Source organism: Lathamus discolor, chromosome 7 (genome assembly GCF_037157495.1).
Source record: "Lathamus discolor isolate bLatDis1 chromosome 7, bLatDis1.hap1, whole genome shotgun sequence".
Taxonomy (NCBI): Eukaryota; Metazoa; Chordata; class Aves; order Psittaciformes; family Psittacidae; genus Lathamus; species Lathamus discolor.
The window spans coordinates 21,063,483-21,091,474 of NC_088890.1; the positions used below are offsets into that span (position 1 = coordinate 21,063,483).

The 27,992-nt window shown below is 43.5% G+C and overlaps 1 long non-coding RNA gene across 7 annotated transcripts in view; it reads left to right on the forward strand.

The window, feature by feature from the left end:
- LOC136018505 (uncharacterized) overlaps nucleotides 1-27,992 on the forward strand; it is a 68,700-nt gene that overhangs the window by 11,508 nt on the left and 29,200 nt on the right. The window contains exons 2-5 of one of the 7 annotated variants that reach the window (XR_010614453.1): nucleotides 15,380-15,662; nucleotides 17,604-17,748; nucleotides 19,978-20,122; nucleotides 22,256-24,170. The exons of 3 other annotated variants lie outside the window; for them this stretch is intronic. This is a non-coding gene — a long non-coding RNA (uncharacterized LOC136018505). Of the gene's footprint in view, nucleotides 1-15,379; nucleotides 16,826-17,603; nucleotides 17,749-19,977; nucleotides 20,123-22,255; nucleotides 24,171-27,992 lie in introns of those variants that run through there. 3 more of the 7 variants (XR_010614454.1, XR_010614456.1, XR_010614455.1) reach the window with 3 other exon arrangements.

Here is a 27,992-nt window from a genome sequence, read left to right on the forward strand (position 1 = left end):
ACTATCACAGATGATGTGCTCAAAGCAAGTCAGGGGGCTGGTAACATGGACAAGCAGTTCATGGTTTTTTTCTACAATTAAAGCTTCACAGTGCATCAGAGCATTTGTCACATGGAGAAAAACTGTGGATTTGGTTAGGTTCTTATACCTCAGGTTTTTCTTTGTGAAGAAAAAGTAGGAGCAGTGCTATGCTTCAGGGCTTAGGTGCCATTGCAGAGTACATGTAACAGTCTAATTACATACTGCTGCCAAAGGGACAGTCCCTTTTCCCCCTCTCAGCCCAGCTGCACGCTTCTTCCCTTCTCTCACACTGGATCTAGCAGTCATGACCCTGCATAGTGAGTCAGATTTTGTGTTCTCATGACTAGTTTCCCAATCCCAGCACTTTTTGTTTAACACAAGAGAAGGAGCAGGAAGGCCCAACTGGTGGATGAGATGTGCGGAGAATGGAACAACAGCCTACAGATCAGTTATTTGGTTTGTGAACCTGCAGCCTGAGTAGTTACAAACTCTGTGATACCAGAAAGAGTATTTTTTAGCATATGCAAAGTGTATCTCAAAAGCTATACCTTCTTACTCATCCGTTTATCACGCTGACAGAAGCAACAATATCATTATATACAATCACAGCTGAAGTTGCTAAGTTAGGGGGTTTTGTCTATTATTCATAAATTCCACCTGTGTTACAATTAACTCACCTCTTACACTATAGGTATTGTCTGATTTGAAAAAAGCCCATTTGACTTCTTCAAAAGAGATATAAAAAACAATAGGAGTAAACAGAAAGGGTCGAAAGTTTGCTGATTAACACAGGTTTACAAGATGCTTGAGATGTAAAACATACACAGTGGAAAAAGTGCAATATTAGATTGTGAAACAGTAGATTAAATATTATGCAAACGAATGCAAAGCAACAGTCTAGGAAAAGACAGCCTCCATCATAGATAAACAGGGGTTCAGGTTTAGCTCTTGTCACCAGACAGATGTGAGATTTATTGTGAATAACTCCCTAAAAATGCCAGCCCAGTGCTCAGCAGTGGTTAAGACAAGAAACAATGTGAGGAATTTAGGGTGAGAGCTGAGAACAAAACAGAGGAAAGTAGTTACTGCATGGTATAAGTTCAGGATGTCCCCACATTTTGCATACAGCATGCAGATCTGTTCCTGTGCCAGAACAGACGGTTAATAAAATTAAGAGGAACAGAAAAGGGCAGCAGGGATTTTAAGAGATAGAAACCAGATTCTCCATAAGTGACTAACTAGATTAGGACTCTTCAGCTGGTAAAATAAAAGGATGACAGAGAAAAGTTATTTTAAGACAAGTACCTCTCATAAGCCTATGGAGTTCTGTTGTAGAGACCAAACAGATAGATTTGAATGAGAATTAAGCAAACTCAGAGAGTGGGTACTTGGGTGTGTATTTACAGGCGTTTCCTATGCCAGGTTCTCACAGCACTTCACAAACCATAGCAAATCCAGTGACAGATGATTAGGAAGAGTGCTGTGAACAAACAAGTGGTTTGCCCTGCTATGACCTCTCAGGCTATAGCAGTCAGTGACAGGTCTTCCTGAATTAGAGGCCCAGTTTCTATTTCTGTACGTTTGAAAGTCTTCTATAGTTTTATGCTTCTGTAAGTTGCCTTTTGTGCTTTGTGCTCACCTTGCTATGATTTCATATTGAAAATGCCAGAGCCAGGGGCTTTTAAGTTCACGTTTAGCAACAAATTACTCTTTCTGACAAATGACTTATTCCAGTTCATAGTGCTCTTTGTTCTGCAGTTCAGCCTTCTTAGGCTTGGAGGTAAAGGCCCTTTCAGTTTGTTTGGTTTGGTATTTTTTGTGGGAGCATTGTTTGGTTTGAGTGGGAGTTGTTTGTTTTTAAGTCAGTAGATGATGCTGAGCCTCTAGTACAGCATCTTTAAACGCTGAGGCATCTGCAAGCATTTTATCCTTTCAGCTGTTATTGGAAATGAAGACATTGATTTGCCTAAGGGCACATGGTGAATGAATGAGGGGGATGGGAGACGAAGTTCAGGAGCAAAGGCTGGCAGTCTGATGTTTCAGTATCCAGCCATACAACTTCCTCGCCATAGTTCTTACTGTATAGCAGCAGTTATCCTGCAGGTTCACCATACTGCCAGACACAGCTACATGCTAGAGCTGAACATGATTGATATATACTTACACATGAAGATTTTTATTTTGTATGATCTCAGTACAGACCACAGTTAAAGCAGAGCATGTACCTCTTGACAGGGTAAAACTGGAGAGTTTTAGGACTAATGTACAAAGCAGATGCCTTCCATTTGTGTAATGGAACTTCTCACACAATTTGACTACCACATTTAGAGACATCTGTGAACTGAATTGACAGGTCGAGAGAGCTGGGCTGGTTCCGCCTGGAGAAGGCTCCTTAAGGGGAGACCTCAGAGCAGCTCCAGTGCCTAAAGGGGCTGCAGGGAACCTGGAGAGGGGCTTGGGACAAGGGCCTGTAGGGACAGGCCAAGGGGAATGGCTTGAACCTGCCCGAGGGGAGACTGAGATGAGCTCTTGGGCAGAAGCTCTTCCCTGTGAGGGTGCTGAGGCGCTGGCACAGGGTGCCCAGAGAAGCTGTGGCTGCCCCATCCCTGGCAGTGCTCAAGGCCAGGTTGGACACAGGGGCTTGGAGCAAGCTGCTCCAGTGGAAGGGGTCCCAGCCCGTGGCAGGGGTTGGAGCTGGATGAGCTTTAAGGGCCCTTCCTGCATAAACCAGGCTGGGATGCAGTACTATGAATTACCAGATTTTGATTTACATGCATCTCTGAAGTATTACAGTACAGATCTCAATGTTTTGCTGTATGTAGCAAGTATGTGAAGTATAATAGAACTACACAGCATATTCCCACCAAAAAGGTGTATATACAGTGTTTTGAAATTAATTTCTACTTCTACTAAATGCAGCCAATATTATCAGTTTGTCACTTTCAAGTGACAACATCTCAGTTCAGTCATTTCAGAACATTTTCTTCCCTTTCCTACTTCTGCTCCGTGCTGATCCAGTTTTGCTTGATTTCCATCCTGAATGGTTCATCAGTTACTTTCCTCTTAGTCCAATTACTGTAATACCAAATGAGCAGATTTTTTGCCTTCAAAATGTGCCTTAAGTCCAAGGTTCTCACTAAGCCCAGTTTGACCACGAATAATCACTAATCTATCTATTGATACACATTAGTTAGCATTTAACCTCCTAACTTGAAAAGGATTTAGGATACAAGTTTTAGATCCAGCTCTATTCTCCAAATGCTTCCTAGTTCTCGGGATCTTGAGCTGGTAATCGAGGACTGCCTGGGCTTTTTAGGAAAATCATGGCTGAGATTTAGCAATGCTCTTGTTCCTTCACAAAACCCTCACAGAATTCTGAGGAGTGCATGTTTTGCCTTGCTTGACCTTTGTTTAAGTAAGTAGGACAAACACAGTTTTCTTCCATACCCAGAAACTGGAGTTAAAAAATAGCAATATGACATAAAACTACTTTGAAACATTTTACAGTGAAGCAGAAATCCCATCAGCTTTAACTTAAGGGTTAAAAAGCAGTTCTGTATTTGCAAAAAGGTTGCAAAAGAGCCCTGAAAATCCTTGACAGGTATATTATAAAGAAACATCTGGGTGTTAACTGCGGGAACGAAGATACATAGAGTATATAAAAAGATGGTGGTTTCAGAGGTTTTGTTTATACATAGCGCTTTCCTTGGCAACCCAAAGTAGCATTAACATGTGTGACATGGGTTTTAAAAGAGCAAGTTACGCACACACAGGATTGTCAGCCCAGACTGCTCGCAAAAGGGAAGTCAAAGAGCGGGGCGGGCAGGAGAAGGAGAAACAACATTTTCCCATGCAGGTATTCTGGAAAGTATTGCAGACTCCACCCAGCATAGTAAACAGCTTACCGAGGAGCCAGGCTCCAAGGAGAAGTACAATGAGGAACTCTGCAGTCAGAAAACACAGAAGTTTCCTAACTAAATGTTCAGTGTTAAAATTTATCATCCTGATTCTAGGAGCAATACGATGATTCTAGGAGTGATATGACCACAGGCTACAGAAATAGCCACAGATGGAGTCACATGGAGTGATGTAATGTGAGCATGGAATAAATCCTTGCTTTTTTCAAATGGAAAAAATTATATTCAGCAAAACTCTAGGAAAAACACAACCCAACAAAAAGGTTAGCCCCAGGGCACCCAATCAGGTCATGGGCAATATTCATCCATATGGATCCTGAGAGAGCTGGGTTGTTCAGCCTGGGGAAGAGAAGGCTCCTTAAGGGGAGACCTGAGAGCAGCTCCAGTGCCTAAAGGGGCTACAGGAAACCTGGAGAGGGGCTTTGGACGAGGGATGTAGGGACAGGCCAAGGGGAATGGCTTTAACCTGCCCGAGGGGAGGCTGAGATGAGCTCTTAGGCAGAAGCTCTTCCCTGTGAGGGTGCTGAGGCGCTGGCACAGGGTGCCCAGAGAAGCTGTGGCTGCCCCATCCCTGGCAGTGCTCAAGGCCAGGTTGGACACAGGGGCTTGGAGCAAGCTGCTCCAGTGGAAGGGGTCCCTGCCCATGGCAGGGGGTTAGAGCTGGATGAGCTTTAAGGTCCCTTCTAACACAAACCGGTCTGGGATTCTATGATGCTTACATCAGTATCCCACGGTAGAAAAATCTTATACTAACATTAGCATAAGAGTGCTAAGTGCACAGAAGTAATGGAAAAGCTAATCTGTATTTAATGTGTTTCAGTTTTGCACCCCACTCCTCTAGTTATATGCTCCAGGGTAAGGTTTTCCAGAGTCTAAAGTATTTTGAAGAGTTCTTAGTAAAAACATACTCCTAAAATTTTTCTAAGGAAGCCAGATAGAAAATAAACCATTCGAATATATTGAAAACACACAGCACAGTGCTGAGCTGTGAATGGTTAAAGAAAATTAATAGCTGTATGCATTATGCTTATGCACTAATGCAAGCAGAGAGCATCATTCTGTATGCCCTGATGCATGAGATCATTGGTCAAGTGGCTGAATATTTCAAACCACATGAGAGAGCATCACCCCTTCCAGCATGGAATATGGCCAGAAAAGAGAAAAAAGGGTTAGAATCTCCTCTAAGAAACAACAAAACAAAACAAGGGCCCTGCTTGCTATGAGCTCCACATGACTTGCCAGGTCCATCGTATAGAACTGGTCCTGAATTTAAATTAGCCCATAAATAGGTTCTGCATTATGTCATCTTTCTGCCACATTGTAACACCATTGACAAGGTCAGCAACAGGCTCATTTGACTTTGGAGCCTATCATAGCTCCTGGTTGTTGAAGTTAACTTTTTCCAGATTCATGAATTGCAGTTTTCTTTTATTCCAGAGTACTTGAATATGCAGGTGTGACGCTTTATACCACTTAATTCTCTTCATAAAGCCAGGTGTTAATAAGGAAATAATGTGGTTTTAATAAAAAATGCGTAAGAAAAATATATACAACACTGTTATAGCAAATTTTAGATTATAATGAGCAGCAACTACAAAGGCATTGGATTTAAAACTGTACAGAGCTCCAGCTGTGGTTCTACCAGAAACTCCTTAGTCAAGTCACTTAGGTGAGTAACTGGAATATACATAAGCAGTGTTAAAGGCTTTACTGGCTGTGAGACCAAGTTAAACACAAGAGAGAGATTTCCAAGAATGCCAGAATTACTGTGTTAGTGGAAGAGCAGCAGTTGGGAAGAGCAGTAACAGAGACTATCCATTGCTAGCCACACGTGTAGCTTCAAAAGCATTGCCTCAAAACCATGAGATTACAGCAAAATAATTCTAATAAATAATAATTAATAATAATAATCCTGTTTAAGGATTAGATCTGTCCCTCAGGGAGGGTTGGTTGTTTCTACTCCCTGAGCTATCCCCAAAGGATAAGGGGATAATGTATGTCATTACCACCACCATTCTTGTGTATATTTGACCTCAAAGTCAAGAGCTGTTTCATCCCTCCACTCTTCACCCTTCTCTCTGACAGGGGGTTGATTACTTCTGCTCCCTGTCCTGGCCTTACTGCTGCTGCTTCTAGTAGTACACAAGAAGGAAAACAGCTTTTCACAAGAGTTCTGTCCTGTGGAGGGCTAAAACCCACAGTGGGGCTGGAACCTCTCATATCCTCACAAGACTGATACCAGTTCTCACATGGTCCAAGGAAGTCACAGGACTTGGTGACGCTGAACTAGAAAGACTAAGGTGAAACCATCAGCCCTGCCGTGAGTTCTCCACATCATGTGCGTGGGCTACATCTAAAGTGCGCTGAAAGAGCCATCTCCAGAGCAGCCATGGGTACACCACACCTGAACACCCATAGTTACTGCCCTTCTGCAGGCTGATAACCCACCGCATATGTACCTGAATATGCTCCAGCTATGCCCAAAGAAGCACCAAGAGGTTCAAAGCCTCTGCCTTTGCATCATGACCTGTCTTCCAATCTCAAAGGTCGTCTCTGTGAGACATTACAGTGATGTCTCCAACTTTCAGTCTTGTTTTCTGTTCTTTCTTCACACTATCATAGGTCAGTGAGGAAGGATGAAGCAAAGAAAGCTGAACGTCTGAGTGTGACTGTTACGAGAACTCAAGTCTTGTATTTTGGAAAATGTTTTGTTCAGTAAGGGTCCATAGCCTCCTGATGCCTCTATTTCCTATCCTTGAAGTGGGAACAGGCACGTTTCCTTTGTTCTTACAATACTTTTATCAGTTTAAAGGCATCAGCATTGGTTATATGAGGGACATACTCATTTCTAATCCAGGATTACTGCTAGCTTTAGCTATGACTGTAATATTGACAAGAAAAATTTCTCTAATGCTTGCTAACACTGGAAAGCTACCAAAAAGACCCCAACCACCACACCACACTGAATCAACAAACTGTACTGGAAACCAACAAAAAGCCCCTTTACTACTTAGAACAAGAAGGATTAAAGAGCATACTAGAACAGAAAACAGAACTATTTCCTACATAAGTCCCACTTTAGCCATGAATCAGCTGTAGGCGTTATTCCACTTCTGGTGGATGAGAGGCAGAGTGTGCTGTGGAAGTCAGGGGGGAACCTCACTGACATTCCTGGGCAAAGCAGGTGCTTGTGTCCATGCACAGCAAACTTCACACTGTAGGAGAAAGTCCCACCTGCAAATAGCATGGTCCTCCTCCATCTGAGGCATCTGCCTCCTTTCATGGCTATGGGGCATGGGGAACCAAGAGGCAAAAAGACTCCCAGTAGAGAAATTCATCATAGAAGGGGATATATCCTTTTCCACTAGGAAAAACTGGTTCTGATTTAGTGGGGTTTTTTCTTTACATTCTTATCACTCAAAGCATTTGCACATTTGTTCCCAACATCTGTAATAGCTCCTATGTCTACCTAGGAGGGTTTCACTTGCAGCATAAACAAGCTGGTTTTGCTATACAAAGTATAAACAGAATCAAAATTCAGAGTTCTCAGCATGCTGAGATGGCACTGCAATGTTATGAACATTGCACCCTTCTGGGTAGAAGCCCTATTTGCCCCGTGGCCTGTAAAAGAACATCATTAGCACTCAGCTCCTGTTGCAGTAGTTACAAGGATCCTCGATTTTATAGAGGCTATTTGATCCAGAACTGTGTCTGAGGAGTGTCAAATGCCATCATAAATCAGCAAGTTCCCTAAAGAATAAAAGTGACGACTCTTTGTTTCCAAGCTGGGAAGGACAGTTAAACCCTGTTGAGATACAACATTCCAGGAGTTCTGGAGAACAGCATTTGTATTGCTTACAAGTCTTTCTGGAAAATATATAAAGTATAAAGACTTCCAGTGGGAAGTTTAAAATAAAAAGTTATATGGCAGCAACTTTTCTTGAACTTATAAATTCTTGTTTGCGTAAAGCTCTGATCTCCCGAAGCCAGTTGTGTAGCAACAACTCAGTGTTTAATCCTGCAAAGGGAAGTTCTTCCATGTATCGTTAGTGGTATGGCCCATCCATGATATGATCTTGGTCTGGCTTGAGGAACAGACTATAGTCCCTGACCGATTCCTTTGAACTTTGACAGTACAGTGTTGTTAATGCTTATGATTCTTCCAAGAGTGGGATGATCCTGTCCTGTGATCCAGCCGGTCTTTTGGAACTCCAGCAGTTCCAGCTGTCACATCATTTTAGTGCTACATGTGGAAACCTCCTCTGACTATCTGCTATTCCCACCTCCTGGGGTAGAACACCTAGGTCGTTACTTCACAAGGCACATGGACCTTTCTTTCTCTCCTTCATTACCTGATACGACTTTTGTCAGCAGAGGTTTAATAGGAAACAGAATCATTAATGCAGCCCTCATAGGAAGAGAAGAAGCAGAAAGTGCCCACGAGTCCAGGCCCACCCTCATCCCTTCTCCTTGCTGTTCTGCAGATGAGGGGTCAGCTGGGCTTTGCTCTCCCTCTCAGCATGGAGGTTTTCTCTATTTGACTGGAGGACTCCAAGCTAGAAGCCATCTCAAGCCTGTGGTAAAAGCAGGTGCACAAGGAACAGAAATGTAAATAAGGACCATGACGCAATGAAAGCTGGCTGCCCTGGGTATTGATGAGGGATGTTGTCATCAGGTGGATCACTAACTGATGGAAGCAGATAGGATGGTGGAACAGAATGTGAGGCGTTACTGGAAGCTGTTATCAGGCACTTTCAGAAGCTCTGTACCCCAAGGGCAAATCGTATTCTATACACTTGGGAGAACTGGCAACCTCACCAACTCCAGTGCAGAGTGCTTGGGATAATCAAATAAATAGATATATACACTCCCACATGCTTTCTTGTTCCTGTTGTGCAAGTTTTCTTCCTTGGGATATTTTGGGATCCAGACTGGACTTTTTGAGGTTAATTCTGCAGTACCAGCACCGAATTCAGAATGGAAGATACTCTCCAGCTGTTCAACAACAAGGGCTTACGCACAGCTAGTATTAAGAGTGGTAGCTGAAGATAAAGCAATTGGAGTACAGAAAGTGGCATGAAGTCAAAGACATGGAACTCAAGTCATTAAGATCCAGGAAAAGAATTGAGGAAACAATATGCATGTTGGAATAGTCCTGACGGAGCTGCCGAATGAAGTTGCTAAGCCACTGTCCATCATATTTGAAAAATCACGGCAGTCAGGTGAAGTTCCCGACGACTGGAAGAAGGGAAATATAACCCCCATTTTCAAGAAGGGGAAAATGGAAGACCCAGGGAATTACAGACCAGTCAGTGTCACCTCTGTGCCTGGCAAAACCTTGGAGCAGATTCTCCTGGAAGGCATGCTAAGGCACATGCAAAACAACAAGGTGCTTGGTGACAGCCAGCATGGCTTCACTGAGGGGAAATCCTGCCCAACCAATTTGGTGGCCTTCTATGATGGGGCTACAGAACTGATGGACAGGGGTAAAGCAGTTGATGTGATCTACCTGGACTTGTGCAAAGTGTTCAACACTGTCCCACACGACATCCTTGTCTCTAAATTGGAGAGACATCAATTTGATGGATGGACCACTCGGTGGGTAAAGAACTGGCTGGATGGCCACACACAGAGTTGTGGTCAATGGCTCGATGTCCGGCTGGAGACCAGTAACGAGTGGTGTCCCTCAGGGATCGGTGCTGGGACCAGTCTTGTTTAACATCTTCGTCGCTGACGTGGACAGTGGGATTGAGTGCGCCCTCAGCAAGTTTGCCGATGACACCAAGCTGTGTGGTTTGGTTGATACGCTGGAGGGAAGGGATGCCATCCAGAGGGACCTCGACGCGCTTGTGAGGTGGGCTGATGCCAACCTTATGAAGTTCAGCCATGCAAAGTGCAAGGTCCTACACCTGGGTCGGAGCAATCCCAGGCACAGCTGCAGGTTGGGCAAAGAAGGGATTCAGAGCAGCCCTGTGGAGAAGGGCTTGGGGTTGCTGGTCAATGACAAAATGAACATGAGCCAGCTTCAGTGTGCGCTTGCAGCCCAGAAAGCCAGCCGTATCCTGGGCTGCATCAAAAGGAGCGTGACCAGCAGGTTGAAGGAGGTGATCCTGTCCCTCTACTCTGCTCTTGTGAGACCTCACCTGGAGCACTGTGTGCAGTTCTGGTGTCCTCAACATAAAAAGGACATGGAACTGCTGGAACAAGTCCAGAGGAGGCCACGAGGATGCTCAGGGACTGGAGCACCTCCCGTATGAAGATAGGCTGAGGAAGTTGGGGCTGTTCAGCCCGGAGAAGAGAAGGCTGCGTGGAGACCTCAGAGCAGCTTCCAGTATCTGAAGGGGGCCTATAGGGATGCTGGGGATGGACTATTCATTAGGGACTGTAGTGATAGGACAAGGGGTAATGGGTTCAAACTGAAACAGGGGAAGTTTAGCTTGGATATAAGGAGGAAATTCTTTACTGTAAGGGTATGGGATGGGATGTCCAGGGAAGCTGTGAGTGCTCCATCCCTGGCGGTGTTCAAGGCAAGGTTGGATGAAGCCTTGGGGTGGTTTAGTCTGAGGTGTCCCTGCCCATGGCAGGGGGGTTGGAACTGGATGATCTTGAGGTCCTTTCCAACCCTAACTGTTCTATGATTCTATTTCATTCTCTCCCCCTGCAAAAAATATAAAGGTTCAGTCTCTCTTTTTTAGTGATGTTTCCAAGACTAGACCACAAGGGGAAAAGAGAAAATGAATTATGATCCAGTTGTTTTCCCATCACAGAGGAAGGAATCGGACCTTTTAGATTCTACTTAGTATGAAAGGGGATGGTGCTAAGGGAGAAAAATCTAGCTGAAAACCCTTGAAAATTAGGATTGCTGTGGTGCTGTGTACAAAAGGCTCAAGTAGGATGCTTCTGCTTTAAAGAAAGTGTTACTTCTTTTGCTACTTGTATCTGAAGGGAGGAATCCAAGCCTGTTTAAGCTGTGATGATTGCAGATCTGTTTCCTAACTTGGATGCCATAACAGCAAAAGTGTTTTTGGAATCTTCAAATCAGTTCTTTCTGGATTAGAAGTTACTTCATCATGGAGTGGAAGAGCCCTGTAAGAAGCTTTAGAGGATAAAGCTAAGACCATTTCTGAAGCTTGTCAATGAAACAAAACCAAACCATTAGGGGTAAAGTCTCCTACCTACATGCTAGGTCCTCATGTTCTGCCACGGCCAAGTTGGCTACAGAAACCCACCTGTGGGAGCTGGTTTTCAGTAGGCTTTCCACTCTGTCCTGATGGAACTGGTTTGTTTGGGGTAAATACGCATGATAAGAGCAAAATCCTGGAACTTATTTTGTCCCAAGGAACTGGTCTACATTATTTGATAATTTGGAATGAAGGGATGTCTCATCTACACCAGAAGCTTTGCCTTGGAGCTCTGAAACCTTCCCTGACAAAAGCTTCATCAAAATCAATTCATTTCCATGTAGAACCTTTGACTTTGTATCTTATTTTCCAATGAGAAAACTGCTATTTGGAAGATTCCAGAAGAGTTCTCTTGCTGAACGGATGAGTTTAAAATAATCACTGTGTAGGACAAGGAACTCTTTGAAAATCATGAGCTTCAGAAGTGTCACCCAACAGATGCATTTTGCATAAGGAATTAACTTGAAAGAAATATGCATAAGCATTCTCTACTGCTCTGCAGTAATTTTCAGAGTACAGTGAGTAATCTAACACTGCATCTGAAAGCAGCTGCAATTTATAGATCATCATCTTTGCATATGAATAATTTTGATTTGTGAATAACTGATTTCTGCTTCTTCTGAAAGAGATTAAACATCTCCTGCTTCCTGTTAGAAAGCAATTACAGTTTATGTGGACAGTTCAGTATTAAACACTGCAGTGAGGCTGGAAGTTGTATTTCATTCTTAACTTGTTCAGTTGCTTTTGCTACTACCCGACAAATACCACTGAAGCAGAAGCTTAAGGCCCATGAAGTGATAATGGATGGAACTCTAAGCAGTTAAATTATATGAACACAAGAGAATCTGAATGTTTTTAATTATCTTTGTGCTTACTTCAAAGCAGATACGCAAATCTTGCTTTATTTGAGTACTTACAATATATTGCAAAAGAAGATGTGATCACAGAATATCCATGCCAGTTTTAGTATAGGTAGAACAATTAAAAATAGTGGTTATCATAGGTTTCAACCTGGAAATCAGCTTTAATATACACATTCCCTGGGGGCTACTGTAAGTATTTATGCTTAAGAGGACTCCAGTCAGTTTTATTGACAATATTAAAGATGCACCTACCAGTCCTCTAACACAACCTTCACTGGGGGTGTTGATACACCCTCTGCAACGTTCGAGGAGGTTTCATATTTATGGTACAGGAACTCTTCAGGAAGTTCCTGCTAACAGAATTTATTGGACATTTCGACCTCTGGGCAGGGTTCCTGGCACTGAGATTTCTGAAATACCTCCTTCTTGCATAGTCTCTGGTCACCATTTGCACAAGAGTTACCGTAAAAAAGTATGACAGTAAATATCCGCTTTCTCAATAAGTTTTTCCTCCCGTCACAGAGGACTTGAGTATTTTATGTCTTATTACTGGAGCAGAGAAGAGAAGCCACCAAAGCTCTGTTAACATGGCCAGTATGGTTTTGTTTCCCATCTGGCCTCTTTAAAAAGCAGCACAACATGGATGTAAGAGCTACCAATATTGCATTCAGATTTCCACCGCTGTGGTGAAAAGAGCTGTGAAATACTGCATTTTGCTTGTTGGAGAAGAACAATCATTTAAATCTGCTGGTACTTGGAGACACTTAAACGATGAGATCATATCATGTTATGATCTCAGAGTTCAGTGTGTAATTGAAACCAGGAGAATAAACCACTGCCTTTTGGAAGGCAAAATGTCTCTATTGCGTATGCATTGACCCACATTTGGAGAGGCAGGATACAGAAAGGGGGGGGTTGGTGCAGTTCGCTACAATCAGAGGGGCAAGGTACAACAGCATCAAAGTGATATTTTTCATACAAATTGATAGTCAATAACGTAAAGGTGTGGTGGGTGTGGAAAATAGGAAGAAAAGCAAACACTGGATAAGAAGTATTAGTGTGAAGGCTACACGGGTACTTCAGGCAAAAAGTACTCATTTCACCAATTCGAGCATCAAAGAAGAATGATCCTGCTGGCTCCGCGGTTCACCTCCTGTATCTGTGTCCTTAAATGAAAGAAATTTCTCACTACATCTTTATTTGCAGTGATTCTGGCCAGAATACGAGTGCTTATTATGGCATCTATGTAATCTGAAGTGGTACAACCCCCAAATTTGAATCTGGGCAGTTATATAAACAATATTGCACAAGTTTCTGATTAAGAACTAAATGTGTAAAACTTTGCTCTGGTTTATGTAACAGTTCCTCTTCATTAGCCTGCACTCAAGAATTTGGGTAATTCTTCAGTGAAATAATTACATTTTCCACAAGCCCTTGTTAGCACATAAACTTGGACTGAAGTAGCATATGCTTATGTGAGTTAGAAACTCACAGGTTCATCAGCTCTTTAAGCAATATTAATTGCTTGCATGCTCCTGAAGGAAATCAGGCTGTCAGGGCATCCTTTCAGCTTTGTGTCTGCCTGTAAGGAGAGCTGGGTCAAAGGAAGAACCAGAAAAAGTCAGGCAAAGCATTTATTCTAGGCTTCAAGACTTTGAGGAAAGCACTGTGAGCATCTGATAGTGTGTGAAGGAATCGAATGCAAAGCCTGTGAAAGAAACCAGATCCAGAAAGGTGCTGCAGAGCACACTGTGGGAGGCACTCTCACAAGGTCAGAGGCAGAGAGATTACATCCAGGAAGCTGGCAGGCAGGTTGAGGTGGGTGGGTTAGGAGGGACTGAATCAGGTTTGGGGCTGTTTCTCACAGCACTACACTAGTTCTTACAGCTTAATTCTGGCAATGCCATTAATCAGCAAGACAGGATACTGTGAACTGGAGTTTGAAATTGAGGGCTGCCTATCTGCAGAAAGGGAGCGATTATCATCCCTCACTTTTGTCGCCAGAGGAAACAGTTCCTAGACGTTGCAGCCACTTTCTACAACAGATGCTCAAGTCGTATCTGGTTCAGCTGCACTCTGACATCCCATGGCTACTGCTTCCTTCAGTACAGTGGAAAGTAGCACCAATGTGAAAAACAATTACCTTAATGTGATCTCGGAGATCTGTGTGTTATAGTGTGCTCAGCTAGAGCAGAGAAGGGATAGGGAAGTGAGAGGGAAGTCATTCCCCATGCATTCACTCATATACACAAACTACACTGATCTGGGTTCTAAACAGATTTGAACTCCTTTTAAAGAATTGAATCTTGTGTAAATCTAAAAATAGTAATAGCAGTGTATCATTAATGTGAGTATTCTTACTAGTCTTTCAGATACAGGTTCCTTCAATTACTTTAGGAGAAAGGAATGATTATCAAATTTCCTTTGTTTTTCAGTCTCAGTAGATCAGCTCATTGACTTCTGCAATGAAATCCAGTAGTGTTTTCTCAGGAATAAAATTGCTACAAGAATCCCCTTTTCTACACGGCCATACGCTCCCAAAGCATCACCTACCATTCACAGTACAGGGGTAGAAACATTGATGGAAAGTGTAAAGCTGAGCAGAGGAAGGGAAAAGAGCCAGTTAGACTGCACATCCACTAGTTCGTAAGCTAACTCAAGGGAACGTGTGAATTCCCGAGTTCTGGGTGCTGGACCAAGTGTTGCCACATAGGCTTCAAGATGTGCGTACTTAAAAAGGATTTCTAAACAGTACTTATTTAATGTAGGAGTTTAATACGTTCAAAGAGGACACAAAACTTTCTTAAGGGTCTCTTATGTGCCTTGTGGAAACAGAGAATAAAAGGCGTCTCCAGTCCATGAGTAAAATTAGTTATGGTATTTAAATGCCTTTCACAACTACCATAGTATCACTTAATCAGACATTAAATGCTTAGCTCTCTCTCAGGAGAGTAACCGTATACTTTTGTATTTAGTGAGCAATATAGAATACGCTGTTCAAAGTAAAACCATATCCACAATTTGAAACCCTTGCTCATGACAAAACAAGATTTATAAATGTATAGCCAACTTTAATATATAATTTGAAGAAGACCAGAGCTGCTTCTGCACCTTGAAAACATTATCTTTGATTAAATAGTGATTACAATCTTCCCTCAGATAAAAAACAATATATGTGTATATATATTTATGTATATAATTTCAAAATCAAAGCCTTGCACTTACTGCATCTTCTTCTGCATGTCATCTGATGGCATTGGAACCAATCCCAGCATCCCAGAATGCAGCTTGGCAGGTATTAGCCTCCTGCTTATAATGGGCTCTCTAATTGCAATGCATTTTTTTCGCTTTTGAACTAGCTAACTAACCTGTAATTTTTCTTGGTATCTGCCCAAAGGTAAATGAAGTATCTGATACACCCAAGGAATTCCTCATCTGCTACAGGTGACTTCAGATTGGGAGTTGCCATCATCAAATAAGAATGAATCTACATGTAACCAGGTTTCAGTAATATCCTCAGGCAAGACGGATTGCTCCTGCTTCCATTTTTATACTGTTTCTTAGTTCTTATAAGAAGAATGGTGAAGCCTGCATTCAAGTCTCCTCCCCTGAGCTCTAGCACAAGATTGAAGCTGTGAGAGATTCTGATCATTGAGCAAGTATTGACTTGATTTAGTAAGGTAGGAAGAACCTCAACAAGCAATTGCAACTGCTGCTACCCACCTGAAGTTAAGGTGCTTGGCAATTCAGCAGATCAGCAGTGAGCACACTTACGCCTGACCCACTTTTTCTTCCCCATTTTGCAAAATCAGGGTTATTCTTGTTATTTTGCATTTGGCACTTTGCATTTAGGCAAATGCATGATGATAAAGCATCTTCCACTGTCACAATTTGAAAAGATTCTGCCATTAGCATGTCTAGCTGTTAAAAGTCTATGAATATGTAGAAGTGTGGAGGAGGCTGCAGTATTGATGCAAAGTAGCATGCAGTGATAATGGGCCTAAGAAGAAAAAAAGGGGTTGAGCTTCAACTGAAATACTAACAATTCTTCCCTTTTCCTCCTTTTGAGCAATGCTGAATTTGTGCTGCTTTATGTTCCTCCAGCTGTTCCTATAGCCTCTTCTTCCTGCTGGCATCTCGAGCAGCAGAGCAGGGGACTCACTGTCCTCACCAGCTGCCTCCTCTCTCCACATTAACACCATGGTTGCTGGCTGGCTTACTTGTCTGTCAGGGCACAAAAGTCTGCCCTCTCACATAGAGGGTAAAATTGCAGCTTCTCTAAGAGTGGAACCACTGTGAGCAGTATAGTACTTTTTCTTCATCCCTTTCCTCTGATAAAGACCTATGTTCTGCAGTGCAGCAGCTTCATGGACTTCTTTCTGCAAGAGCACGGAGGGGAGGCAAAGAGGTCGCTGTCTTTCTTTTCTTTATTATCATGCCAGTGCATTATCATTGTGGCCTCTGCCTTGTTCCACATGTGGGAGAGTAGGCAAGGATCCTGAGAATAGTGTAAAACGAAGACAAACCAGCCTTTTCACTCAATACATGTGGGCTCTGGGTAGAAAGAAAATCAATTCTCTTGTGGGGAGATGAAATGTTTCCCTGAAATGTTACCCATCTGGGCAAGATAGTATTGCACTAGAAATGCACAGCCTTCCTTGAGTAAAGCCCTTCTTTTCTTGTGCAGTCAGTCATTAGATAGGCCCTCTGTGTGCCATGGTATAGCACTGTTCTGCTTCTGGACAACGCTTCTTTTTGTACTACTAGCAAGTCTCCACTCGGTTGTATTGCCATGCAGATTCAAATTAAAACTAATAAAGTGCATGTCAGCCAAAATAGTAAACCCTGCAGTGCAAAAACTGGATTCAGAAATCACACACACGGTCTGGAGAGTGCAGAGTGAATACTGCAACACATGCTAAGGCCATGGCTGCAAGTGCCACTGCCTCTTGGGAAGCACAAAGCCATTGCAACACACAGGTGTGGGATTTAATGAAAGCTTGCTTTGATATTTCTGGTAAAACATTCACCTTCCTGACTATGATTCTCATCAAGAGATCAACGACTTCCGTCTTTAAGTACGAATTTTTATTGAAAGACTCAGCTAAAGGTTACCAAATAATCAATCCCAAGCACTTGAAGTTTGGCTTTTGGAAGACACAGAAAATACAGGATTTATACTATCAATTCTGGGATAGCCTTTACTCTAGACAGCAGCACAGCTTTCTCTGCCTGACATTTCAAGCTTCTGTGTCGAAACCTGTTTCATGTCATTTATGTCTCCTAATTACAAAATTAGTTTCAAATCAATTTTAGATTTCCTAACAGGAATGGTTCCATAATCTTCCATATGAAAGTTCAGAAAAGAAACTCAGTTTTAGACAGCTTTTTTTTAGGTACCAGTGAATTGGTAGACAGATAAAATTCTAGTTTCCTAATAAAAATAGTAGTATTATTCCTGTAATAAGTAATAATAATACATAATAAGAAGTAAAGTAACAGAAGTGAGAAAAAAATAAGCTAGTAGTTGGAAAGACTTAATTTCAGTTCAGCTTAAGAAGATATTGTCCCAGTATCTATAAATTCATGGGTTTAGTTCAAACAATTTCTCTCCATTTCAGTTCACATTTGGATGCTAAAGGATACACCACATGTGAACAGTGGGAAGCAGCCTGTGGTTCAGTAACAGTCTCTGACATAACACACCAGGCTTGGAAGAGCTTTCAACACTAGTTGACACGTTTGGGACTTCTGCTTAGGAACAACGTAAGTCCTGCATTGTCTACCTGCAGGTCCCCTGTTTTCAAAAGCAGAAAACGACACTGTACATCTTAGAATCATAGAATAGTTCAGGTTGGAAAGGACCTTAAGATCATCCAGTTCCAACCCCCCTGCCATGGGTAGAGACACCTCACACTAAACCTTGTCACCCAAGGCTCTGTCCAACCTGGCCTTGAACACTGCCAGGGATGGAGCATTCACAGCTTCCCTGGACATCCCGTTCCAGTGCCTCACCACCCTAACAGTAAAGAACTTCCTCCTTATATCCAACCTGAACTTCCCCTGTTTCAGTTTGAACCCATCACCCCTTGTCCTGTCACTGCAGTCCCTAATGCATAGTCCATCCCCAGCATCCTTGTAGTCCCCTTCAGATACTGGAAGCTGCTCTGAGGTCTCCACGCAGCCTTCTCTTCTCCAGGCTGAACAGCCCCAACTTCCTCAGCCTGTCTCCGTACAGGATGTGCTCCAGCCCCTGATCATCCTCGTGGCCTCTGGCCTCACTCTGACAGCTCCGTGTCCTTCTTATCCTGAGGACACCAGAATTGCACACAGTGCTGCAAGTGAGGTCTCATGAGAGCAGAGTGGCAGGATCACCTCCTTTGACCAACCTTGTGGCTAAATCAGAATCATCTGTTTCGGATAGCTTATTGACAAGGATCTCTTGGATCAGCATGTGGGTACAGTGGTGTAAAAGACTGTAGGTATGTGTGTAGGCATTTTCTAAAAGCAAAACCAACCTAAAAGTGCAGTAAAAATACCTCTGCATAAAATTCAGTCAGCTATTAAAAATGCTGGGGAAGTCTCAGTGTTAGAAGGTGTGAATGTCACCGTTTATCAAACACACTGATTCTGCTTTCTTCCTTTAGCACAGTTACTTTAATCATTATTTCAACAATGACATACTGTATAAGATGGAGGGTTGGGGCTTGGCTTCTGTAGTGTGGTTCAGCTTTTAGATTTGTGCTCCAGACTTCTGTGCACACCTTTTATTTGTATGCAAACAGTATTTGTGCAGGTGTCTGCCTGGTGTTTGGGGCATGCAAAACCACGGCTTGCCAAAACTTGGTTTGGGCACCAGAGGGATGTGTTCTTCCATTTCAATAGAAGTCCACATTCTTTATGGAAGAACTTATGCTTTCTTCCTGTATTGCAAATGAATAAGAGTACAAGATAGAGTAGAATAAAACCTTGTGACAGAATTCTGGACTCTTTCTCTGATGCCTCCGAATTAAGGTTTCTGTCTTAACCCCCTGATACTTACTGATAACTGATACGTTCCTGGCTAACAAAAGCTGATTCTCCCCAGATTTGAGGCAGGGGAAAAGAGTGATCCCTGGTTGTAAATACTGCAAAAAGGGAACAAGCTAAGGAACCTCAGCCATGAGGTCTTTAAGCAGGGACTTCTGTACACCTTCTGGAATCAAAATCAGCAAGTATTAAATTGGAGTATCAAACTGAGTCTGCTTTTATTCAATTGATTGTAAAACTTAATATAATTCTGAGTATCAAAATGAACAGGTTTTCAATTAAACTTCCAGTGCAGTATGATTAGAAGTGAAATAAAGCAAACAACTCTTTTGGAGGAGAACTGCTTAGGTATAACAGGGCTTTGTGTGGGGATTGGTTCAGTGGAAAGAGACCTCAGTCCATTTTCTTGCAAATGCTGCTGCACCCTTTGGCTCTGCATGCAGCTACTGCTCTTGTTTATAGGTATAGCACCACTATCCTCTTTGGCTTTCCCAGTAGGAGTGATACAGTGCTGTTTGCTTAGGAGGAAAAGTACAGTCCATATTCTCATGTTCCCCCAAGTACCTAAAGAGAGGCACTGGAAGGAGCATAGAGCATTCCAGCGCACAGCACAAATCCACGCTACAGGAGCATGCGAAAACCAGACAAAAGATAGCATTCAGGCTTCAGAAATGAAGTAAGTAGCAACCACATCAACTACAACAGAATCCAGACTAGCTAGCAGATGAGGGAGTGCTGACTTACTGAGGTATGCAGAGTAGGTAGCCAACAATATTATCTAGCATACTATGAATGCCCACAATACTCATCCCAGTCTTTTTGCTTCAGATTTTGAAGAAGCATAGGATATCTGCCAATGTACTGAAACACAGTTATAGCTTTGGAGCTTAGAGGGAAAGCCTGTGGTAAGATGGCATTCTGGGGGAAAAGCTCACTACATTCCCATTTTGTTACTCTCTCTTCCAGGCCAGGTTGGACAAGGCTTGGAGCAAGCTGCTCTAGTGGAAAGTGTCCCTGCCGGTGGCAGGGAGTTGGAGCTGAATGAGCTTTAAGGTCCCTTCCAACACAAAGCATTCTAGGACTCTGTGATTCTCCTACAGCCTGATCAATGGTAATCTACTAATAATCTGGATTCAGCTGAAGCTGGGAATATAACTTGACATTACTCTCAACTTGTCATCTTCTTCAAAGCAGATGACAAAAGATTTGTTCTTCATTGTCAAACAAGCATGTATCGCTGCCAGGAAAAAGGATGCTGGGCAAAGGGGTTCTGATGGCCATTGCTTGCCATGGGTCTATGTTTGGAAAAAAAATGCACTTCCAGTCATTTGGGTGTGGGGTTTTTCATGGAGCAGTCTTGATTCACATGCTTTCCTAAGGAGCGGACGCTTAGGTAATGGCTCGGCCTATCTCTTGCTCCAGATTTCAAACAGATTTGACACATGAGCCAAGATCTCAGAAATAATGAAATTTCCAAAGTTTCTTGGAAGACAGGAACCAAAGGCAGGAAAAAAAGAGTGGATTTTCAGTTTTTTCCTTCAAGGAAACCATTGTCCACTGTGCTGTTGACTACAGCAGGCTGGTCAGTCACCATTTACCTAAAGCTGGATTAGCCACCCTCTGTGAGGATTTTGCCCTGTGGGGGTGACCCTGAAGTGAGACACAGAGCTAAGATATCCCTGTTTATTATAGTGGGGAGCAAAGGTGCTTTATGGATGAGACCATATCAAACTGTAGTGAAGCTGCTTTGGTTTTGCTGCTCATAGAGCAATGGTTTGTCTTTCTTAAAATGTACTCAACTAACACTGAGTAAAAAGTGAGCAGAGTCTTCCTGTCCTCAAAGTAGCATACGCTCAACAAATTGTACCATAGCTGAGGCACCAAATAAAATCTGGGGTGGAACTATATACACCATTTTGGTCCTTGGCTAGAGGACCATAGTTTACCTCATGTATGAATGGGCAAGGTTGGGTAATAACTTTTAATCTCTCTCTAAGTTCATTTTGATATAGCCAGGGTGCCAGAGAATGAGAACCTGAATGTAGCTTGCAGAGGTGGCAATGTGTTGGATTAGGTTTTTCTGAGGACTGAAAGTAACACAGTGATAAAGCTGTGCAGGAATCTTTGTCCAAAATGATAAAATGCTTCACTTTTTTTTCCTTAGAGCACAGCCGTATCTGTGTCATTCCTTTTTCATTTGTTGTTCTCAGCCTGAATTCCTTAGATAACTTTGCTAGAGACTTGAGTTTTATTGTAGATATGGAAAACTGCCTAGAAGTTTTGCTCTTTGGTTTTTCTGGCTGCTTTCCAGCCTCAGGAACACTCAAGACGCAGCACATTCAACTTGCTCCGGCAATTGTCTTTAAAATAAGGCCAAAATTAAAGCACACCATACAAAATTACCCCTGCTGCTTCCCAAGTATTGGCTTCAGAAACCAGGCAAAGGGAGTTGTGACCCAGACCTTTCAGAGGGTGAGTTCTAACTCTGCTCTACTCGTTATGTAGCCTAAAACACAGCAACAAGTAAAGGTGGCAGCATTAGTACAGAGGTCAGTGAGCACTGCTCAGCGCTGCAGATCCTGAATTACTGATGTTTCTGTGACCATCCAATAACCAAAACGACACTGTGGGCTGTGCACACATGTAAGTTGTCCTCAGTGCTGGTCTGGCTAGCACCTGCTGCTGACAACAGTGAAGATGTACGTGGAGAGACCTGGGTTCTGTTAGACAACTGTTAACAAAAACTTAGCTGACTTCTGTGAAACATTTATAGCTACATACAACCATCAGAAAACGTGCAGAATAACGGAGTTACATGAAGCCTATAGACAGTAAGCTAGATTTGAAGGTGTCTGAGACATAATATACACTGCACATCCAGGTGGTACAGATAACCATGCCCACTTGACAATTCCAAAGATAAAGTCCTGATTTCTGTTGCTTATTAGTTTGCCAGCAGATTACTTGGACTGTAAATCTGCATGCTCAGTCTCTGCCCTAAGGTGAGAGTATGCTTGTGTGTGTGCCCAGACGGGTAAGAGAGCAACAATCAATTGCTGAAGAAGGAAAAATGGTAACATTAGTAAGCATTTCCAACTACTTCTTTGAAGCTGTAGTGTGCCCAGCCTTTCAGGCAAGTGCTTCAAATATGGTGAGTTGGTTACGTTGGTTAAGGTTGTGTCTATTGACATCTTACGAACTGGTATAGTTCCCCTTGCTGGACATCCACTGGTTTTATTTACAGGCTGAACTGGCTGTTGGGTCGCAGTCCCTAGCAAGCTGAAAGCACGAACAGCATGAGCTTCTACACAGGCTGCCAGGGGCCAAGACTGCGCCGTCATCCTTTCTCATGGTGGAGAGAGAGTTTAAATGCTTAAGCCCTGAAACGTAAGACATCTGCATCAAACCTTCCAAGAAACTTGTGCGTGTTCCCCAGAACATGTCCCATGATCACTCTGCGCTGTCAGAGACCTTTGATGAAGGCAGAACACAGCACCCAGACTTTGCACAAGGCTTTTAACACGTTTACTCTTTACTCAGAAGGTACATCAGAAAGAAGATAAGATGAAGAAAGAAGACAACTGACATTCCTGTCACTTGGTTTCCTCACTGCACTGAAGCAGAGCTGGGACTGTGCCGAGCATCTTCCAGGTTTCTACCTGAGCCTTCCTTCAGAAGTTTCTCTTTCTGCCACTCCTAAACATCACTTTATTTTGACATCATTCTGTCCTGCAGTTACACTGGATCTTTCTGCTACAAAGCCTGCTTGTCTCCTCCCCCGTGGTACTCACAGCTTCCTGTGAGCTTCAGTGGGTCCGTCTGGGTTCCCTCACCACTAGTGGAAACTGTGTCCTTGAGCAACTTATTGAGCCTCTGCCTTGGTTCCCTGTTCTGGAAAAGGGAATTGGTATTTCATGTCCCCCACCTTTGGTCTTGACCTCTGTTTCAGTTATAAGAATAAGACAAAGTAGGCTTTCATACAACACATGTAGTAAGTCTTTTTTACTGAGCGGTGAGAGGAAGGATTTCACAAGAGCATGGACACACAGAAGGACAGAGCCTGGACACACACAGAACTGGGGCAGTTCAGGGAAGTTATGATCCCGAGGCAGCCAAAGAGTTTCAGAGTCGGGCAACAACTCCAGACCTTCCTGTGTGCTGAATGTCCTGGCTGACACAGGATTTGATAAAGGAGGATATTATTGCTTTTCTTGCAACTTCTGACCTGCTGCCAGATATTGTCCAACCGTGGACAGTGCTCAAAAAGCTTGGTTGTGTTTCTTCTATCAGAGGATATGAATGACTGACATTTCCTTCAAAGGAATTCCAAATAAATAGGTGAAATGTACTAAATCTCAGACTATCTGGGAAAAAAAAATGTAAAACCTAACTCTTTGGGGGGGGTGAGTTTGACAGTTTTCTATTGTAAAGAGAAATACAACCTATTCGCTCACCTTTGTTACCCAGAGGCTTCAAAGGATTTGTTCTATAGCTGAACAACAGTTAGATGAGGCCGCAGAGGAGCCCAGCAGGCCTGACAGCAAGGAGGTGAACCTCTGTCATGGATACAGCGCCTGGCTCAGCGGGTTCAGATCCTGCCCCAGCCTTCTGGCTATTTCATAACGGCTCTGAGTCCTCACACAACTGTGCCTCGAGTTATGCTCCATCAGCTCGCCCACTGTGAGGGGTGTAGGATCACAGAGCGATGCCTTCAGGTCCTGTGTACCTCAGAGGCTCTCACTGTACGGTGCACTTAACCAGCTGGTAAGTGGCAAACCCGACGTGCTGCAAAACTACCATCTGCCATGTTCATATATTCATATACATAAGTAACAGGCATTTTGCCTATTTATTTTTAGGTGTTTTTTGTTTAGAAGACATGCAGCTTGAGACACAGTGAAACAGCTTCAAACACTCACTTGATGGCTCCATGAGCTTTTTCTCTGCTGTGAATTAAAATATATAGGTCCAAATTTCTTCTACAAAGTTAATGAGGGAAAGGAAGGACTATAAATTAGCAGTATCATTTTTAAAATATTTGGATTGTGTCTTTCAAATTGTTCCGTGTGATTATAACATTTCAGCTATACTGGTACAAAACTGTTCGCTTGCATAAAATGTGGCATGTGGGGTACTTTCAAGGTCACACAGCTGAGGAAAAGGAGGTTTAGTCTTCAAGTATTAGAAGGAATCCAAACAAGGATACCCGTGCAGTTTTAAACACCCACCTAATACTCACAAGAGATGGTTTCTAGGCTTCTTTAGGAAGCACAGTGTGAGCTACTGCACTTAGGATCAAGGTCCAAAGCAAACCTAAAAATTGCATAATACACAAGGCCAAGGAAGTAAGGTGCTGAGTCCTATTGCTTCATCCTGTGCAAGAGACTCCATTGCAGCAGTGCGTCAAGAAACTGAAGTCAGAGGTAGGCTGAGACACTGCAATATGGGAGCAGCACAGAGCAGGGCTGGCTCAGGCACTCAGAGCTGAGCTGTCGGGTTAGTTTGAAGGAGCAGAACTTCACTGCTCTCACGAGTGCTAATGAGTCCCATGACTGAACTGTGGCACACGTGGAAAATGCAATCCATAATACATATAATCTCAGTCATCACGTGAAAACTTCTGACCTATATGCAAACTTCCATGGAGCTACCACTGCACATACACTGTCACTGCAATCAATTATGGGTAGCCATGGAGCTCCAGTTTTGTGTATATATAATACATTGTTATGCAAACACACGTCTACTTTGAAACCTCAGTTTCACGGTCTTCGTGGGTTTCATTTCAAAGCATCAAAAAGAAGGCAGAAATACAGTCTTCTGCAAATAGGCCTCAGTTACATCTAGAGAGACTTTTTACAAACAGTTCAAACACAGGCAGCCTGAAACCCTGAAGTGGAACCGTGCTGGTCAGGAAAGGACAGTCACAACAAATGGTGTGCTTAAAAATGCAACTTGTACTTGGTACAATTTCATTCTTGTGCCAGTTTAATATTTAAATAGAAAAAGACAAAGATTATTAGATTTTTTCATCCAAAAATGACGAGATTCCCACCAAATTCTTTATATGAGATTAACAAAATGCCCCTTAGAAATAGCACTTGGGCTCTTCTATCTGCTCTGAGATTCATTAATTTAACCTTGTGTAGCAGGTCCAGCACATGTTTAATCCTGACCCTTTAGCCTGGGCTCACAGGTTTACTAATTCACATGTCACTGTATAATTAAAAGCACTGCAAAAGCTGTGAAAATCATATTCCTTCCATCCATCCATCCCCTGAGACTCACCAGAGCCTGACACCCCTTCCCACACCCGGCTCGCCCGCTGGCACCATCGGGAGCGGTCTCGATCCGGAGGAGAAATCCAAAGGCTTGAGGTGGACCCGGCTGGGAGCAGAAGCCAAGTGCCCTGGGGTTAACAGTTCCTGGGGAGAGCACAGGCAGGAGCTGAGGCAGGAGCTGAGCCAGTCCCAGCGATTCCCCTTTCCACAGGCTCCAAATGCATTCTTTGTGTTAGCAGAAATACCTGGACCCACAGGCTGGACTCGAGTGTCACATGGGGGACAGAGCTAAAAAAGGCAAACCCACCGGCTCAGTTTAAACTCCCCCAATGTGGCAGTGTTTTCCCCGAGGCTGTTTATGTGCCTCTTCCAGACTTTTATACAGTTCCCCTGGAATTTTAATATCCAGCTCCCTTTGGTTTCGTACTTTTTCCCTCTTTTATTTTTAGACGCAGTATTTCACAGTGGTCTGCAGAGCCTGCTTGACGCCAGCAAATGTAACTGGATCCCGAGTCCCTGCAAGCCAGGAATTGCAGCCATGATCAGCATGCTGCCGAGAGCGAGAGCACAAACCTTGGCACTGGTCACAATCACATAGTCTGAATCCTCCATTTATCTCAAGGCAGGGCTTGGGAAAGGAGGCAAGAAGAGTTCATCAGAATGTAAGGAATAGCTGGGAAAGGTTAGGGGTAAGCAAATAGAAATCAGCAATGCAAATAAGTCTGTCCTACAACAGATCTGTGTGACCAGACTGCCAAAAGCAAGAGCAGGGATTTACAGAGAAAGAACAGGGGTGTTTCGTTCTCCAGTAAGCTAGTAACAGGCCAGGCATGCACAAAGCAGATTGCCTTTAGAAAAGGCTTCTGTCAGCAAGGTTGACTTTAGTGGAGTAAATAAGAATAGGCGGCTTGGCAGCAGGTCACTGCTGACAGTGATCTCACCGGTCAGATTTTCCAAGTTATGATGGCTCGCTTGACACACACCGAACTGCAGCAACCAGTTCTGTCCAGGATTCATGTGGGCTATCCCATCTTCCACCCAGCCTTTGGCAGGCAGGTGTCAGGTTGTTACCTTGCTCTTTCACAGCATGCAGCTGGAATACATCTGGTCTCTGATACTAAGGAGCTGAATTACCGAAAGAAGTTTGAACTTCGTTTTCTATCACTTCTGTCCCTTTCTTCTGTAGCAGAGAACAAAATGAAGGATTGCCAGTGTTTCTGATTGAGAAATTATTCATCCTAACTATTCTAGGATCTGTAACTATGGTATCCAGTGTCTACAACACAGTGGGACCGCTTCACAGGAGAAAAAACAAGAGCACGGAGGCAGTTATTTCCCAAAGGTGACATGATGAGTCAGCAGCAGAGCCCAGATTAGAATGGAGTGTTCAGGCTGCCCATCCCACATGCAGCTCACGAAACCACGGCTCCTCCTGCAGCCTCCAGGGAATAAAGTTCATCTACCCCAGTGGTAACTGCACGACTCCTGCCCTCGCACAACCTGGTTATTGATTGAAGTTTTGGCAAGCTTAGCCATTGCCAAGAAAGAGTGCAATTCATAGAATCCCAGAATCCCAGCCTGGTTTATGCAGGAAGGGCCCCTAAAGCTCATCCAGTCCCAACGCCTGCCATGGGCAGGGACACCTTCCACTGAGCAGGTTGCTCCAAGCCCCTGTGTCCAACCTGGCCTTGAGCACTGCCAGGGATGGGGCAGCCACAGCTTCTCTGGGCACCCTGTGCCAGCGCCTCAGCACCCTCACAGGGAAGAGCTTCTGCCTAAGAGCTCATCTCAGTCTCCCCTCGGGCAGGTTCAAGCCATTCCCCTTGGCCTGTCCCTACAGGCCCTTGTCTTATAAAAAGTCCCTCTCCAGGTTTCCTGGAGCCCCTTTAGGTATTGGAAGGCTGAAATCAAGAAAAATCAAGAGGAACATTTCAAGGGAAAAAACCCCAAGAAAATCAGGGAACACTCTGGTCTTACCATGGACCAAAGGACACTGCAACAGCAAAACTCCTCGTGGAAAGAACAAGAACACTGGTCTGCCAATACACTGCATAGGTAGATTGTGTGTAACGCTGAAATTGCTTGAAAATTAATCTTTTACAAGGCAGCTTCTCTGTCTTTGTGCAAGTACCAAACACAGAGTGAAAGAACTGGAAAGCTGAGATCTTGAACAGAGCGATGTTATCTGCCGCTTTTCCCCACCGCATAAAGAAGGCTCCATCTCTCATTTTTATTCCTGGCATATTTAAAGCTGGTTTGGGGAAATTCTGCGATGTGAGCGTGTCTCCTTGGCATAGGTGCTATTCAGCAGTCAGATTTGCTCAACTAAGTGATGCCACCTAACACACAGGCAGGAAATGCTCTGCCTTCACCGCGTTGCTGAGACATGGACTGGGAAGACATTGTGGAAGTGTGCCTGTGTCATCTCCTGCTGTATTCTTGTCCCCTGATTTTTCAGTTGCTCTTTTCAGCGCATCTGTACCACAGTTCTTGGTTCTCCTTGAGCCTCCTCGTTCACGGTGGTTCACTCTTCATTCTCGTTGTCCCATTTAGCAAACTCTTAAAAGGAAACACAAGAAAACTGGTATTATTGACCTCCAACACTGAACATCACAGTTTAGGAACTGCCGTTACCACTCTGATGCCTCAATGTCTTGTCATGTCAAGCAGAGCTAAAGTGGAAAGCTCACTGGTCTCCCT